The sequence below is a fragment of the Periplaneta americana genome, chromosome 10 (genome assembly GCF_040183065.1).
Source record: "Periplaneta americana isolate PAMFEO1 chromosome 10, P.americana_PAMFEO1_priV1, whole genome shotgun sequence".
Lineage (NCBI taxonomy): Eukaryota > Metazoa > Arthropoda > Insecta > Blattodea > Blattidae > Periplaneta > Periplaneta americana.
The window spans coordinates 169,784,331-169,800,761 of NC_091126.1; the positions used below are offsets into that span (position 1 = coordinate 169,784,331).

General features: G+C 34.5%; 1 long non-coding RNA gene across 1 annotated transcript in view; it reads left to right on the forward strand.

Moving 5' to 3' along the window:
* Positions 1-16,431, forward strand: part of LOC138707350 (uncharacterized) — a 195,044-nt gene that overhangs the window by 25,918 nt on the left and 152,695 nt on the right. Inside the window, exon 2 of the long non-coding RNA XR_011334189.1 lies at positions 11,320-11,408. This is a non-coding gene — a long non-coding RNA (uncharacterized lncRNA). The remainder of the gene's footprint in view (positions 1-11,319; positions 11,409-16,431) is intronic.

Consider the following 16,431-nt stretch of genomic DNA (forward strand, 5'->3'; position numbering starts at 1 on the left):
TCCATATTATGATTATTTTTCAATTTAACTTCATTCTCTATATTGTACGCTAATGTGCTGTAGACAGTATAATATACACTGGATAATGAAAACGTTAGCATGAATAGCTCACTTCGTGAGTAAAACACTTATTGTTAATACTGTACTATATTTTGATTAAAGAAAAACCTAATGAAAATTATCGAACTCAAAATTGCGATATTTCCTAGTTTACGTAAATGGATGAACTACTTTTCTTCCCTCCTATACCTAGTAAAGTGATTTGTTTGTACTTTACGCCAGTATCATCGAACTCCAGTCATGGACGCGGTAGCAAACGGTGTTTCCGGTTCTCTACAGGTATAGCCAGATTAATATTAAAAATGTTAGTAAAAATAAAATGATATCCCTGTAGAATAAGTCGTATGAACATAAATTTGACAAATATTGCAATATTTAAGGTATTGGTTCATATAAGGGAAAGAAATTTATTTAAAATTGTACATCATTCTGAATTTTATCAGAAGCCTCCCGTTATTTCTTAGCTTTCGTATAAGCCGAGAGATTCTTCAGTCGAAGGCACGAGTCTAAGGAACGTTGTTACGATTTTAGACTATACTTCTATGCTTTTATATTTCGTGCTGATAAGACTTCGTGAATATTAATGGAACATTGATTTCCTTGTACTAGACTGCCATAACAAGTAATGCAACATCAAATCATGAAACCTTAACGGCATGCTGGCAGTGTACGTACCGCTACGTTCGTAAAATGCCAGCATAACCGTTTCAATAGAATGCTGGCAAGTCAAACATTGTCCTCTTCCTAGAATTAATTTGTATAATTACTTCTCTGTTGTGATATGATTCTGTAGACAAAGCATTTGAAAAATTAAAATTTATTTGTAAATCTAAAAATAGAAAGAAATGTATAGTTATAAATGAACGCGGGATAAATATGCGGATGTAAATATTTAATGTCATGCTTTTGCAAATCTTTAATAATGGGAAAGTAAAAATTATTAAATTAAGGGACTCGCAAGCCCATAGTTCCATTTTTGACAAGCGAGGTAGCTTCTATAGCCACAAGTACAGAGGATCTGAGTTCTGTTTAAGGCAGGGAAATGGAAATTAATTCCCGTGTTGTGAAAGTGTGTCCATTGCCTAATGTTTATACCTATGTACATATTAAAATCCGCTGTGAATATATGAGAATATTTTTCCTACGTTTTACGAAGAAAATAAGAATTGTGAAGATATATTTTTTTGCATTGTACGCTTTTCGGAGGAGTTATTTTCAACAGTAATCTCACTAGAGGTTTTGATTTATCTAGAGAAAATCAAAACTCGAGTGGGACTTAATTGACTATTAAACGATTAAAAGAAAGTGTATGAAGATTAGAAGTAACGAAGTAATATACAGAGTGATTTATATAGAACTGACACATTTCTTTCATTAATTGTTTCAAAACGAATTGTGCTAGCGACAGCTTATTGTACCTAAAATGTAGAGGAATTTTGGGAGATTATTTACCTCTATAGCAAATGTTGAAAATGTCCTCCATCCTGCATAAGGCACAACTCAACACGTCGTTCCATGTTACTGGCCACTTGTTGGAGGACTCTGTTGTCAATAGCTTGAATCTCCTGTGTGATGTTGTGCTTCAGATCGTCCAATGTCTGGGGACGTGTGGCGTAAACACTGTCTTTTAAGTAACCCCATAGAAAGAAGTCCGGCGTTGTCAAATCCGGAGATCTCGGTGGCCACAGGTTCCTGGAAATTATTCGGTCGTCAAAGAAACTTGCAATTAGTTCCATGGATTCATTTGATGTATGGTATGTAGCGCCATCTTGCTGAAAATATCCTTGACTCAGCTCTACATCGTCCAGTTGCTCAACAAACTCCATGAAAATCAGTCGGTACTCTGCAGTGTTCTCAGTCTGATTAAAAAAATTGGCCCCACTATTCTCTGTGCGGATATTGCGCACCAAACTCCAATTTTAACCGGGTGCATAGGTGCTTCATGGATGACATGTGGATTTTCGATGGCCCAATGGCGTGAGTTCTGTGAGTTCACATAACCGGATAAATGGAACCATGCTTCATCTGTGAACCATGTGATGGACAATATGGCAGGATTTTGCACAATGAACGTCTGAAACCAACGACAATAATTCAATCTTTTATCCTTATCTGGTTCCTGTAGCTGATGAACAACCGTAACCCTATATGGCTTTAGGCCTGCACTTTTCGCAGCTATCTGACACATTGAGTAGGTGTACCCTGTCTCCTGCGACAAACGTCTTAATGATTTTTTGGGTGACTGCTCCAGTCGTGCTCTTACGTCAACGACAACCGTGGGAAGCCTAGATGAACGATGCTTGCCCTTTTCACTCACCAGAGATCCAGTTGTTTCCAATTTGTTTACCAGTCCCAGTATTGTGTTTCTTTTGGGAGGATTGCGAACACCAAATTCTCTCTGGTATGCCCTTTGAGTAGCTGTAATTGAATTCGTAATCCAGTATTGCTTCACAAGGAAGAATCGTTGATTTAATGTGTACTGCATTTTCACGTTGACACAAAATGTCGAAAACAACTGCCAACAATAGGAATAAAACATAAACATCTGCGGATCTAGTGCTGCCAACAATAGGAATAAAACATAAACATCTGCGCATCTAGTGACAAGGAATCGGAACTCCAGAACATTCTGCTTAATTTGGTGCTAAAATTGGGTCAGTGCTGCCAATAATAGGAATAAAACATAAACATCTGCGCATCTAGTGACAAGGAATCGAAACTCCAGAACATTCTGCTTAATTTGGTGCTAAAATTGGGTCATTGAATGAATTTCCAACGGAATAATTAAAGAAAGAAACGTGTCAGTTGTATATAAATCACTCTGTATATGATCTAGGTTACTAGTCAAGAAGGCTTTGTTGAATCAGTTTCATTTTTCTTAAAAAGTTGCATTCCACTTCAATTATCTGGATCCCAGTAATCAACGTCACTTGACAGATGATTTTCAATATTTCTTAGTATTAAACAATCTCTGATACGTGACTATTCATAATATCATATAGAAGAAGCTATAACATAACCTATTATAAACAAGTGTTACAAAAGTTTTAATTAGGGATGATGAAATAAACAAGAAATTTTTAATTAACGATGTTGAAATTAAAATAAACATTAATAATTTTAAAAGGAACAATTATTGAAAGTACAATTTTCAAATTTGAATGTTTTAGTGGTTGGTGGTTCAGTTGATGTTAGATTAGACGTGTGCGTAAAAGAAGTGAACTCGTTGATGTACATGGTGTATTCCTCAACTTATTCAGGATATCCGAATGGTGCTCTCCATTTCTTTGTAAATAGGATTTCAGGGAAGATGCATAGCTATGACCAGTGATCTTTATTAATTCTTGTTCTTGAATGCCAATGCGAGTCATATTTCAAAGTGCTGTGTATCGACTGGAGTGGTTTGTATTTTTATTATTTTTTTTTTGACGTCCAAACCAGTGCAGTTTGAAATGTTGGCAAACAAAGAAAGAAATGCTAGGGTAGTGATAAAAATAAACAAATGCTGGGGACGCGATAAAATTAAACAAATCCTAGGGACGCGATAAAATTGTGCGATAAGCAGCCATGATTGGTTAAAAGACATCCTTTCGTACCTTTTTATTGGTCAAAAGCAGTATGACGTGGTAAAAGTGTAATAGTCATTATAATTTTTATCAATATTCCTGTCATCTTATTTATTTTTGGTATCATTTGCAAGACAAATCGAAACTAATCATTCCCTCATGTACAGATAAGAAGATATAATTTAGTTTAATACAGTTCTGATAAAAACTACTTTAATGAAAATTAATATACGTTAATTTAATTACGAATTATAGATTGTAAGGTGATATAAAGGGTCTTACCAAAAATTCAATATATTATTATAAAACTCTTGAGTCATTATTACAATACTGTGAAAATAGCTCCGATGCTAATTTAATGACGCTTACTATAACAAATGAGGGATCAGAAGCGAAGGGGTATAACTGCACTTAAGTTATTTTTGAGAAAAAGTGGTTGAAAGTGCTTATGTTTTCGTAAATTCCGTGAAATTTTTTATTTCCATTTTAGTGTGTGATGTGGTTAAAAGATGTATCCCATTGCCACTAAAATTTTAAATGTTTTAGTTTCCCTTAGATGCACTTAACTCGTGATCTTAGAAATGTCACTTGTACGCCTTTGCTTCTGACCCCTTCAAATATTATTTGCTTTTAAGGAGTTATACCATGTATTGTAGGTCCCTATCACCACGGCATGGCGCGTCCTCAGGTCGCGGATAGAGGAGACGGCCTCCAGATATGGAGGATAGCTGCGAATATATTTAATAATAAGTCGTGGACAGCCGATAAGGGGTGGTCCTCCAGGTTGGGGGTTGGGCGAAGGGCTAACAACCCATCACCGTAAAAAAGAGCTTGTTACGAAATCATACAATAAGCATCGGAATGGGACTGATTCTCTGGCACGACCGCAGTAAAATGAATTTGAGGGAGGTGGGATATGATGATAGAGACTAGATTATTCTTGCATAGGATAGAGGCCGATGGCGGGCTTATGTGAGGGCGGCAATGACCTGCGAGTTTCTTAAAAGCCATTTGTAAGTAATTTTAAGGAGCTATAATCGAATTTGAGGACAACCATGTATAGCAGGCATGTCAATTGATGCCCACAGGAGCAAGCGCGCGCTTTAGAGCCCAGGAGAGCCTGAGCGCTTTACATCGGAAAGGAAAGAGACAGACGAAAGAGGTGGTATATGCCGCTTGGTCGAGCTATATTCAGGGATGGCCAGCACTGCTTCAATAGATAAAAGGAAGATAACTTTTTAAAACTGTACCCATGTTAATTTTTAGATTTGGCTGAGAAGTATAAGTGCATTATAAGAATGTAAGTTTTAATTTTAATGCTCATTTTTCACAAGTTTGATTTTTTTCAAAATAAATATTTTCTCAACTTTTCGTATAGAAAAGTGAAATTTTCAGGTATATGCCTATTTATATAATAGCCTTACAGAATGATTTCGTAAATGTAATATACCGTGTCGAAGGTATATACACTTTTTAAAATTTTAACACTTTTTAACGTGTGACTAAATAATTTTATGTTTTTTTTTACACACAAAGTGTTAACGTGAACTTTAATCAATGTCCGTATATACGTATTACTGAAGATAGTATTGAAAATTTTGAAAATCTTCGCATGGAAGTTGTTTGTAAGGAAATGAATTAACAAAGCAACTACTGTTACATCATAAGCAAAAGATACGTGCCCATTTGTTGTAAAAATGTCAGCTCTATAGCTTCAGCAGATTTCGGGAAAATAATTTAATATTCTGATGATAGGAAGTTGCTCACAAATATCACCTTAAAAGCATAATGCGATAAGAGTTTTGTTATGTAATATTAGTTACACTTAAAACAGATACAGTACCTAGGTAACTTTGCTTTGTACTATAATATTGTTTTGATTAGTTTATTGATTACTTTTGTAAGGCTAAAGATACCATCAATATAAATTCCAACTTATGTCATACTCAGTCTCTTTCTTTGGAATATCACTTTCTTTATGAATGATGTGTTTCATCCATTTAATACAGTATAATAATACTATACTACTATGGAATTTAAGTGAATATTCCTTCTTAACTCTCTATTATGTTACTAAGATTTAAAACACAAGTGGAATATTAAGAAATCAGTGTCAGTACTTTTGTTTTACAGACAATATAGATAATATTAAACAGAAAGAAGCCATATGAAAATAACGACATAAAATTTCACGTTCCGTTTGAAGTTTGTGCACCACTGTTTTCTTAATCCAACAGGTTGCTTATTCATATACACAAGCCTTCCTCTTTCCGTACTTAGCGTTTGCTGCCCGCGCATGACATCAAGGTCAGAAAAATGAGCTTCCTTTGACATCACTGATGTATAGCAACATTTACGTACTGTAAGTCCGATATTGTTCGAAATAGTGTACTTAATGTATAATATAAACTTATTGGGCTTGAGAATCATGTAAGTTCACTTACCAAATCGGTAATGAATAATAACATTTATATAAATGTGACTATAACAAAAATAGCAACATTGACTGCAGGTGAAAGTATTTCTCCTAAAGTTGAATAGGGCCAGTAGAAGTTTAAATACACATGTTCTGGTATAAATGATTTCTCCGAAATTGCTAAAGTAATTCCCTTAAAAATGTGACGAAGTAGCATATTCAAAGTCAAAGTTGTAAAGTTAAGTCATTTGTGATTTTTAACTTTCTCCACTGAGCGAATCTTTCGGAATCCTTTCACAACATCGTGTTGGAAGAGAGTTCCGTCTCTTCTGAAGACTTGGTCGTGAGGCTGAAAGTAGAAGCAGCATTTCCTCTAGTCACACAATATAGAGATAGATATTCTTTCTTCACAGCTTGGCACGCAACTCTACCGAAGACCGAAATCTTTGACCCTGGTCTGAAAACTTACACAACTGGTGACTTTATCGCCCCACGTTCGTGAGACGCCAAATCATTCTGAATATCTAATTAATTTTTTTACGCTTAAAAAAGTAGGTCTTGAAATATCGATTTTAATACACATGTTGCAGTAAAACGTTTAAGGAAAGCATTTAAAGTACTGTTTTTATCCTTAATTAGTAAACAAAGTGTAGTGTAAGTAAAATGTGGTTATTTGTTGTGATATTAAATAAAGTATACTCTGGTGCTTCTTGCAAAAATCACAATTAATATGCCCATAGCAATTACATGCAAATATTTGAAAGAATTTTCAAGTGTTAAAAGCAGGCATTTTGCTGGTAATGCTTCATCAATAACTGCTTCTACTTGACTCCATATTCCAATCAACTATTTCTTAACATTACGTAACTGATATAAGTATAAAACCTTACCACAGAAATTATTAAGCTATGGTAGTGAAGCGTGGACTGTGAAGAATAAAGACGTCAGTAGAATAAGAGAAAGTAAGATGAAGTTCATGAGAGCAACAGCTGGATGTACTCGCTGGGATCATGAAAAATGAGGACATAATGCAAGAACTTCAAATAGACACTCAATCTACCTCACTTCGATTATTGCGACGTTTTGTTCAATGATCTCAGGATATTTACGCTCAGAAACTACAGCGTGTTTATAACGCGTGCGTCCTCTTCATTTGTAATGTTCGATACTATGATCATATCTCACCTTCCTTCGAGAAGTTATCATGGCTTAGGTTACATGAGAGAAGAAATCTGCACTCACTTTCTCTCATATATCGATTTATGCACACTTCATCCCCCTATTATTTATTCGCTCGTTTTCAAACTCTCTCTCGCTATGATAATATTAATACTCGATCACAACGCGATAACACGCTAGAAATTCCACTTCACACATCATCTCTGTATTCCTCATCTTTCACTGTTGCTACCTCTCGTCACTGGAACTCTCTGCCGACTGAAGTCAAGGGCTGCCGAACATAGAAATCTTTCAGATCCAAGTTAGAAAATTATATTATGACGAGTTGTCAAACTAACTTACTAGTATGACAAGTGTTGTATTGATGTTTCCACGTATTCACATGTTTTTATGTTCTAGTGAAATTTAACTTATTTTATATTTTTGTTTTCATATTTTCCGATAATGGTATATCTCTAATGTGATAAGTTGAGCTATATATAACCATAATTTTCCTTGTGTGTACTTAAAAATATTGTATTCATTGTATGCTTTGTACTGCACTATTTTATGACTACTACTATTATTATTATTATTATTATTATTATTATTATATTATTATTACTATTCTTATTTTTTATCATTATTATTATTATTATTATTATTACTATCATCAATAATTGTCTTATTTTTTTATACTTTGTATGTCTCATTTATTTTGATCTGCTGTTCACATTTTATTATGTTCTTTTCCTTTCTTTCTGTATGTTATATATTATGTCTGATTTCTACTTACTTGTTGTTTACATTTTATTATTATCTTATTCAGTTTTATGTGTAAAATTGGAGTGTACTTTGTAAATTTGTAGTGTTTTTTGTAACGCAATTTTACTCCTGGTTCAGTGTTAGAGAAGGCCGTATGGCCTTAACTCTGCCAGGTTAAATAAATTATTATTATTATTATTATTATTATTATTATTATTATTATTATTATTATTATTATTATGCAGTTCATCAGCAAATATCAACTTCAGTGGAAGGGTCATCTCGAACGAATGGATCGATGCAGAATTCCAAAAGCACTGTTTCATTACCATCCGCATGGCAAAAGATCTCTAGGTCGTCCGAAGAAGAGATGGACTGAAAATTCTAGTTTGAGACAGTAACAGGCCACTCGGCCTAATATTTGTTAGGAAGACGACGACGATATAAGTACCAATAGTATAATAGGATTACACAGCATGTTGCTGATTTTCTGTGCCCACCATTCGAAATCCACTATCTTGTGCATCTTGAATTTTGAGACCCCCAGTTTATTTACTCATTCCTCTGTCTCCCCTCTGTGTTTGTATTTTGTATTCTTTTCCTCCCATTCTCCGTGGTCTCTTTCATTTATATAAAATTGTTCATCTTTGCTTTGGTATACTTGGAAGTATCAGAACCAGTATAATGTTTAAAAACATTGTATTTATATTTTCCTTGGCATTTATTTTACCAAAATATTTTCATTTCTAACATGTTCCAATGCAGAGATTCTTCCATTAAATCGTAAGTAGGCTAATCCATTTAAACTGCATAAATGAGCGTTTAACTTCCAAATTCCACTTTCCTGTCCCATGACTGATTCCACTGAGTGGATATAATGGTGCACCATTAAAGAGGTTAATAGAATATATTAAAATAAAATTCTATTGTGCATTTTATAACTGACTGCATGGTTAATTACAAAATTTACGAAGTTTGGCAACAGCGCGTTGCCGTCTCACGTACGAAGCACACACGAACTTGGTCTGAACAGCTGAGTTCCGTCCCTTAGTCATTCTAGTAGAATTGCCAGACTTCCTAATGGCTGGAAATCTGTGTTACATTTGTATTTAATTAGCAAATATCCGTCCATTTCTTAAATTGCAAAGCGATAAATCACTTCTTATCAGTTTACCTAGTGGCGAGTAAAAATCAGAACCTTATGGATAGTACTTACCGAGTAAATCACCGTTAACATTTAGGGTAAAATATTTCTTTCTCTGAGAATGTATTCATTTGGGACTAATATGGTGTCAGAATTTTTGTTGTCTTCTGTCCAAGAAATAAGCTGTTAAACATTCCAGTTTGGTTGAGATAATTTTGTCATGTAGTTTGCTTTGAAAAAAGTGAAAGTTATATTTTCGGAATATGTATGATAATACTTTCTTGTGTTAAATTTCTAACGTACCTTGTTTACATATTTCGACCTATTTATGGGTCATCTTCAGAACTGGTCGTTGTTGGTCTTGGCGCCTCTTGTTCGGTTTCCTGTGAGGGTGTGTCCCTGTGGTATAGTGTAGAGTCAAAGAGTGTGTGTGTTCTGAAATTGAGTTGTCTGTTGAGAATTTCGTTGGGGTGTGTTTTCGTGTGTCTGTATATTTCATATTGTTCTAGTGTGTTTACTTTCTGGCTTTTTGGTTGGATGTGTAGTATTTCCATGTCTGTGTTGATGTCTCTGTGGGTCTGGTTAGCATTTGTGATGTGTTCTGCATATGTGGAGGTGTTCTGTAATTTTGTTATGGCTATGATGTGTCCTTTGTAACGTGTTTGAAATGATCTGCCTGATACAGTGTTAAAAGTTGTGTAATCAAGATGTATGAAAGTTGTAATTTATAAAACAGTTATGTTACCAATTGTTGTGTATGGTTGTGAAGCTTGGACTCTCACTTTGAGAGAGGAACAGGGGTTATGGGTGCTAGAGAATAAGGTGATCAGGAAAATATTTGGGGCCAAGAGCGATGAAGTTACATGAGAATGGAGAATGTTGCACAACGCAGAACTGCACGCATTGTATTCTTCACCTAACATAATTAGGAACATTAAATCCAGACGTTTGAGATGGGCAGGGCATGTAACACATACGGGCGAATCTAGAAATACAGGGACATCATTTTATTTTTACTAACATTTTTAATATTAACCTGTCTATACCTTTAGAGAACCGGAAACACCGCTTGCTCCCCCCTCCAAGACTGGAGTTCGATGATACTGGCGTAAAACACAAATCATTCTACTAGGTATAGGAAGGAAGAAAAGTAGTTCATCCATTTACGTAAACTAGGAAATATCGCGAATTTGAGTTTGATAATTTTCATTAGGTTTTTCTTTAATCAAAGTACAGTACTGTATTAAGAATAAGTGTTTTTACTCACGAAGTGAGTTATCCATGCGAACGTATTCAACAATAGTGTATGCAGCATTATGTTGATAACAGAATTTATTAGCAGAGGGCAGATTTTCGGTCCCGATACTGAAAGTTAGGTGTACGTCAGTTGCAAGGAGCTTATTTAACTCGCTGCTACGGTCCTTTTGAACGCCAAAGGGCATGACGTCTTGTCGCTATAGGGACCGAAAATCCGCTGTCTGTTAGTCTTGTGCAATGCTAATAAAATACGTAAATTTTCTTGCATACGTGGGAAATTAATATTTATTTATTTATTTATTTATTTATTTATTTATTTATTTATTTATTTATTATTTACTTATTTATTGAATTACATATTTATATATTTATTTAATTATTTAATTAATTATTTATTTATTATTTATTTATTATTTATTTAATTATTTATTCATTTAATTAATTATTTATTTAATTATTTATTCATTTAATTATTTATTTACTTATTTATTTATGTATTTATTTGTGTATGTATTTATTTATTCATTCATTTGTTCATTCATTCATTTATTCATCCATTTATTCATCCATTTATTCATTTATTAATTTATTCATTCATTTATTCATTCAATCATTTATTTATTTATTTATTCATTCATTTATTTATTCATTCATTTATTCATTCATCCATTCATTCATTTATTCATTCATTCTTTTATTCATTCATTTATTTATTCAATCATTTATTTATTCATTCATTTATTTATTCATTCATTTAATCATTCATTCATTTATTCATTCATCCATTTATTCATTCATTCATTTATTCATTCATTCATTCATTTATTTATTCATTCATTTATCCTGGTAGAGATAAGGTCATGCCTAGAGATATGTTAACTTTTGTTCTTTGTGTTTTAAGAGAGAAACCGTCCCCAGAGTATTAATGTGTTGATCTTCCTTCATGTTTACAGGACATCGTGGGTGATTCCCCTTGATATGGACCTGTGTTTTCCGATTGGTACGTGCAATTTGAGCTGCTACTTCAAGCGAGCTGTTTCAGGTACCTTTTCTCCTTTCTGTAGTATATAAAACAAGTTTTTTCAACATCTTTATGTAATTACAGGAAATGTTGATGTCCTGGAACGAGACAATATACATTTGTAATGTAGTACAATGGTCCTATGAAAGGAGTGAGGAAAACATGCACCATATTATATTACAAAATGTTCGTAAATACAGCGAGTCCCAGCAAACTTTTCCTGTCTTTATGTCTGCCTACCAGCAGCAAGTCCCCCCCCTTCGCTACAGCCGCTACTTTCATCCATGAACTCAAACGCTGGCGGGATTAAAACTTGCGTAATATGTCATATTAGCAACATTCGGTACTCATCCTCTTTGCAGTAGCTGCTGGAAGTATTGTGCATTTGTGTGATACATAATTCGCATCTCATCATTCACAGGATCTGTTTCAAAAACATATTAACTAAATTTAGTATTTTTATCCTACACGGAACTGAGCGACCAGGAAATTTACGTTTGAAGTTTTCCCTTGTTTTGCCACATAGATTACCTGCTTTGTATTCATAAATCCGATGCTGAGAGGCGGGCCTTCTGCCTCATCGAGGTCCCATTCTCAGTGCTGTATATCATAAATCTCAGGGCTCCTCTGTGCTCTAAGTCTTTATAACGTATATCCGCATTGCAAATCCGTTATACTATCCCCAGAACTACACTTCCAGCTTCTTTCTAAATAGTGCAGATTGTAAATAAAATAAGGATAAGGTACAGTGTGTTGGTGGGATTAAAGATGAAAGCAGGACTACTCTAAGAAAAACCTTCCGAAACCTTTTTGTCCCCCAAAAAATTTCACCACGCCCAGGCTGTGGATCGAACCTGGGTCTCCTGTGCGGAAGAATACACAGACGTGGCAACAGGAGTTTTGACAATGCAATATCTGTACAATATAGGCTAGAGGGTGTGTCAAGAGGAATGTAAAATACTTCAAGATCATGTAGTTTGTGTTAACCTATATTGATTTCACCAGATATATAGTGAGGGTCACACAAGAACAGTTCCTAAACAGTAAATATTGCCGTCTTGGCAGTGTTACCAACTCTTACCAGATATCACACGATCTTACGTACTAAATGACTTATTTACTTACCGTACTTTATATTGGAAGGTTATTCTAAATAATTCAATAATATGTAACATATTTTCTTAGGCAAACTATACGAGAAAGGGATCAACATGTCAAGTATTTTGTCTGGCAATACAAAATTCATTGGTTTGACAAACAATTGACTCACGAGATCTAACCTGAAAATGTATTTTGTTTGATCACATGAAATTATTAGTACTAGCTCCGAAAACTTACCTTACTATAGTCTTGAATTATAACCACAACGTAACACATAAAATAACTATTATGTGTTAATATTTATACTGATATTAATTAATTATTAGTATGTTCAAATTTCACTAGCTTCCAGTAACTGGCTCAGAAATCTAGTACAATTTTAATTTCATGAAACTCCAGTACCGATAAATATTGTCGATATTTTTCTCAGCTGCCATCATACCAGTTACAAAATCACTACCATTTGTAGTATTTGTCAGTATTGAAATTCGAAACGAAGTTGGCAAAAGAAAATTCAACCTGCAAACTAGAAAATCACCACAATCTATTAGTATATGTAGTAATTGTGGGGAAAATGGTTAGGTTTCACCCTTACTGTATGAAGTAAGCTGACACTGACTATACTTATGTTCGATATCACCGGTTGGGGAGAAGTACTGAATCGTCTTGCGGTTCCATGTACTATACCTAACGTGTTACGCCAGATCTTTAGCACTGGCACCATCTGAGCATCGCAACACCAGCCCAACACACAAATGAATAAACGTTCACTTGATATTTAATTCGTGTATTCGCATAGTGAATATTCAGACATGTTTTCTGTTTACGGATTATGTGATGTCAATGCTTTGGCTACTGTTGAGGAATGCAGACGACGTTTTCCCTCTCGAAGTGTTCCACTTAGCTGTATGATTTCCTCTGTTTACTGGGTATTATCTGAGAGTGGTAAGCTACTAAGGGTTTCATTGAGGTCGGAAAGAGAACCGGTATCTGTACCCAGTTCATGGAATCCATAAGAAGCTCAACCTTAGTAAATTTTTTCGTGTAATTATTTTATTTTCTTAGTGAGTTTTACTTAATTATGAAATAAAGTTATTATTGGAATAGCAAAAGAGGCAGCATTTACAATCATGTATCATATCACAATGTTCTGAAATATGCCTGTAACGCTTCTGACTATTTAAAACTTCGTTCATTAATAACTCCCGAACCGTTACATTTCGGACGTTAGTTTAAAACTATGTAGATTATTCCAAGGCTTATTGTTAGGTTCGTAACAAGCTGTTTCTAAAAGGCGTATGACTAGGTTAAGAGAGAAGTTTTATGTAATATTCTTATTGAATTTGGTATTCCCAAGAAACTAGTTCGATTAATTAGAATGTGTCTTAGTGAAATTTACAGCAGAGTTCGTATAGGCCAGTTTCTATCTGATGCTTTTCTAATTCACTGTGGGCTAAAGCAGGGAGATGCACTATAACATTTACTGTTTAACTTCGCTCTAGAATATGCCATTAGGAAAGTTCAGGATAACACAAAGGGTTTGGAATTCAACGGGTTACATCAGCTTCTTGTCTATGCGGATGACGTGAATATGTTAGGAGAAAATACACAAACGATTACGGAAAACGCGGAAAATCTACTTGAGGCAAGTAAAGCGATAGGGTTGGAAGTAAATCCCGAAAAGACTAAGTATATGATTATATCTCGTGACCAGAATATTGTACGAAATGCAAATATAAAAATTGGAGATTTATCCTTCGAAGAGGTGGAAAAATTCAAATATCTTAGAGCAACAGTAACAAATATAAATGACACTCGGGAGGAAATTAAACGCAGAATAAATATGGGAAATGCCTGTTATTATTCGGTTGAGAAGCGTTTGTTGTCCAGTCTGCTGTTAAAAATCTGAAAGCTATAATTTATAAAACAGTTGTATTACCGGTTGTTCTGTATGGCTATGAAACTTGGACTCTCATGTTGAGATAGGAACAGAGATTAAGGGTGTTTGAGAATAAGATTTTAGGAAAATATTTGGGGCCAAGAGAGATGAAGTTACAGGAGAATGGAGAAAGTTACACAACGCAGATGTGCACGCATTGTATGCTTCACCTGAGATAATTAGAAACATTAAATCCAGACCTTTTGAGATGGGCAGGGCATGTAGCACGTATGGGCGAATCCAGAAATGCATATAGAGTGTTAGTTGGGAGGCCGGAGGGTAAAAGACCTTTGCGTAGGCCGAGACGTAGATGGGAAGATAATATTAAAATGGATTTGAGGGAGGTGGGATATGATGGTGGAGACTGGATTAATCTTGCTCAGGTTAGGGACCAATGGTGGGCTTAAGTGATGGCGGCAATGAATCTCCGGGTTCCTTAAAAGCCAGTAAGTTAGTAAGTAAGTAAGTAGATTATTCCAAACTGCATTATCCTAAAATGTTTAACATTCCTTCTGAGACAACCTGTAGGTACACTATATCCATTGTATGTTTTCAACATTCAATACGAGTTAAATCGTCGCCACACCACCCGCACGTGAAGACTTTCAGTTGTGCCTCTACATTAACACTGATCGTGGAATTCGAAAGCTGAGCTTTAGGAATACGCACTCGGAGTTTTTATGTCAGAAAATTTTCACCACTCAAGACTCGGCATCCCACATAAATTGAGATTCAAAGAATTGAGTTTGGAAAATAGCGACGACGCTTGTCTTAAATTTTTCGCGTATGGAAATGATGGCATTTCAAACCCTTGCTGTGCGCGTTGAAAGTTGTATTCAACTTTCCCGACGTGAGACAGTCTACTATAAAAGTTTAGAAACTGCAGTCACATGGCAGTCGAAGGAACTGACACTCGGAACTTTGGAATCACTTCAGAATGACTTCTTCGCAATGAGGTGTTCTGTTATTCAAGTCGCCTATAATCATAAGCATGCTGGGTTCTCTGCCCAATATAAACTACCTACTTAGGCGCAAAACTCTGTATAAAGATAATATTGTTATCGTTCAGTGGAATCGGTGTGTGATAATGATCCTATATAGGCCTACCAGTGTTCATTTTCTATATTAATTGAATTTCGAAACGCGATAAACCTGTCGTTACGACGAAATAAAACATTGATTTCAAGTGGCGAAGTAAAGGTACACACATCAAGATATAATATATTCCTACAATCTTAGCTAATACGATTGGGAAGAAAAACTAATTCGCTATGAAATTATATTAGAAGTGATTATAAATTTTTACATTTCTAATATGACTTAAAATACGAAAGTTAATTAACTAATTCAGGTATTTACAAACCAAATTATTTATTTATTTATTTATTTATTTATTTATTTACATGATATATTTGTTATTGGCATGTTTACTTAATCACTTATATTTTACGGATTTATTTATTATTCATTTATGTATTTACTGACTTATTTACTAGCTACTTTACATAATTGCTGGCTTAGCTGCTGACTTATTTAATTACGCTAATTTTATTATTTCTTTTTTTCGCACTAATTTATTTACTTATGTAGCTTATTAGTAGACTTCGTGGATTTGCCACGAGAATCGTAAGGTTTACTGCGCACGCAGTATAGACTGTATGAAAAGGGGGCGTGCAATGGATGGAGTATGCCTCTGTTGTAAACACTGAGCAGTATACTGCTGTTACAATTGAACCTTTATCGTGCATTCAAGAAATATAATGAATGATCGTTGAAGTAGGAAATGTCTAAACATGTAAATACACAATAATTTTATAGTGAGATATATTAACTCTTAAAATTTAATATAAGATACAACATCCTTGAATATGTGCATTGCAGTGAAGAGTTACGTACATTTTGAGCGACTGCAAAATGACTCTCCTCCGATGGTCACTTAAACAGTTGTTATTTTGGGAAAATGTACGTTCAACATCACACGATGTAATACGTACATATTTGAAG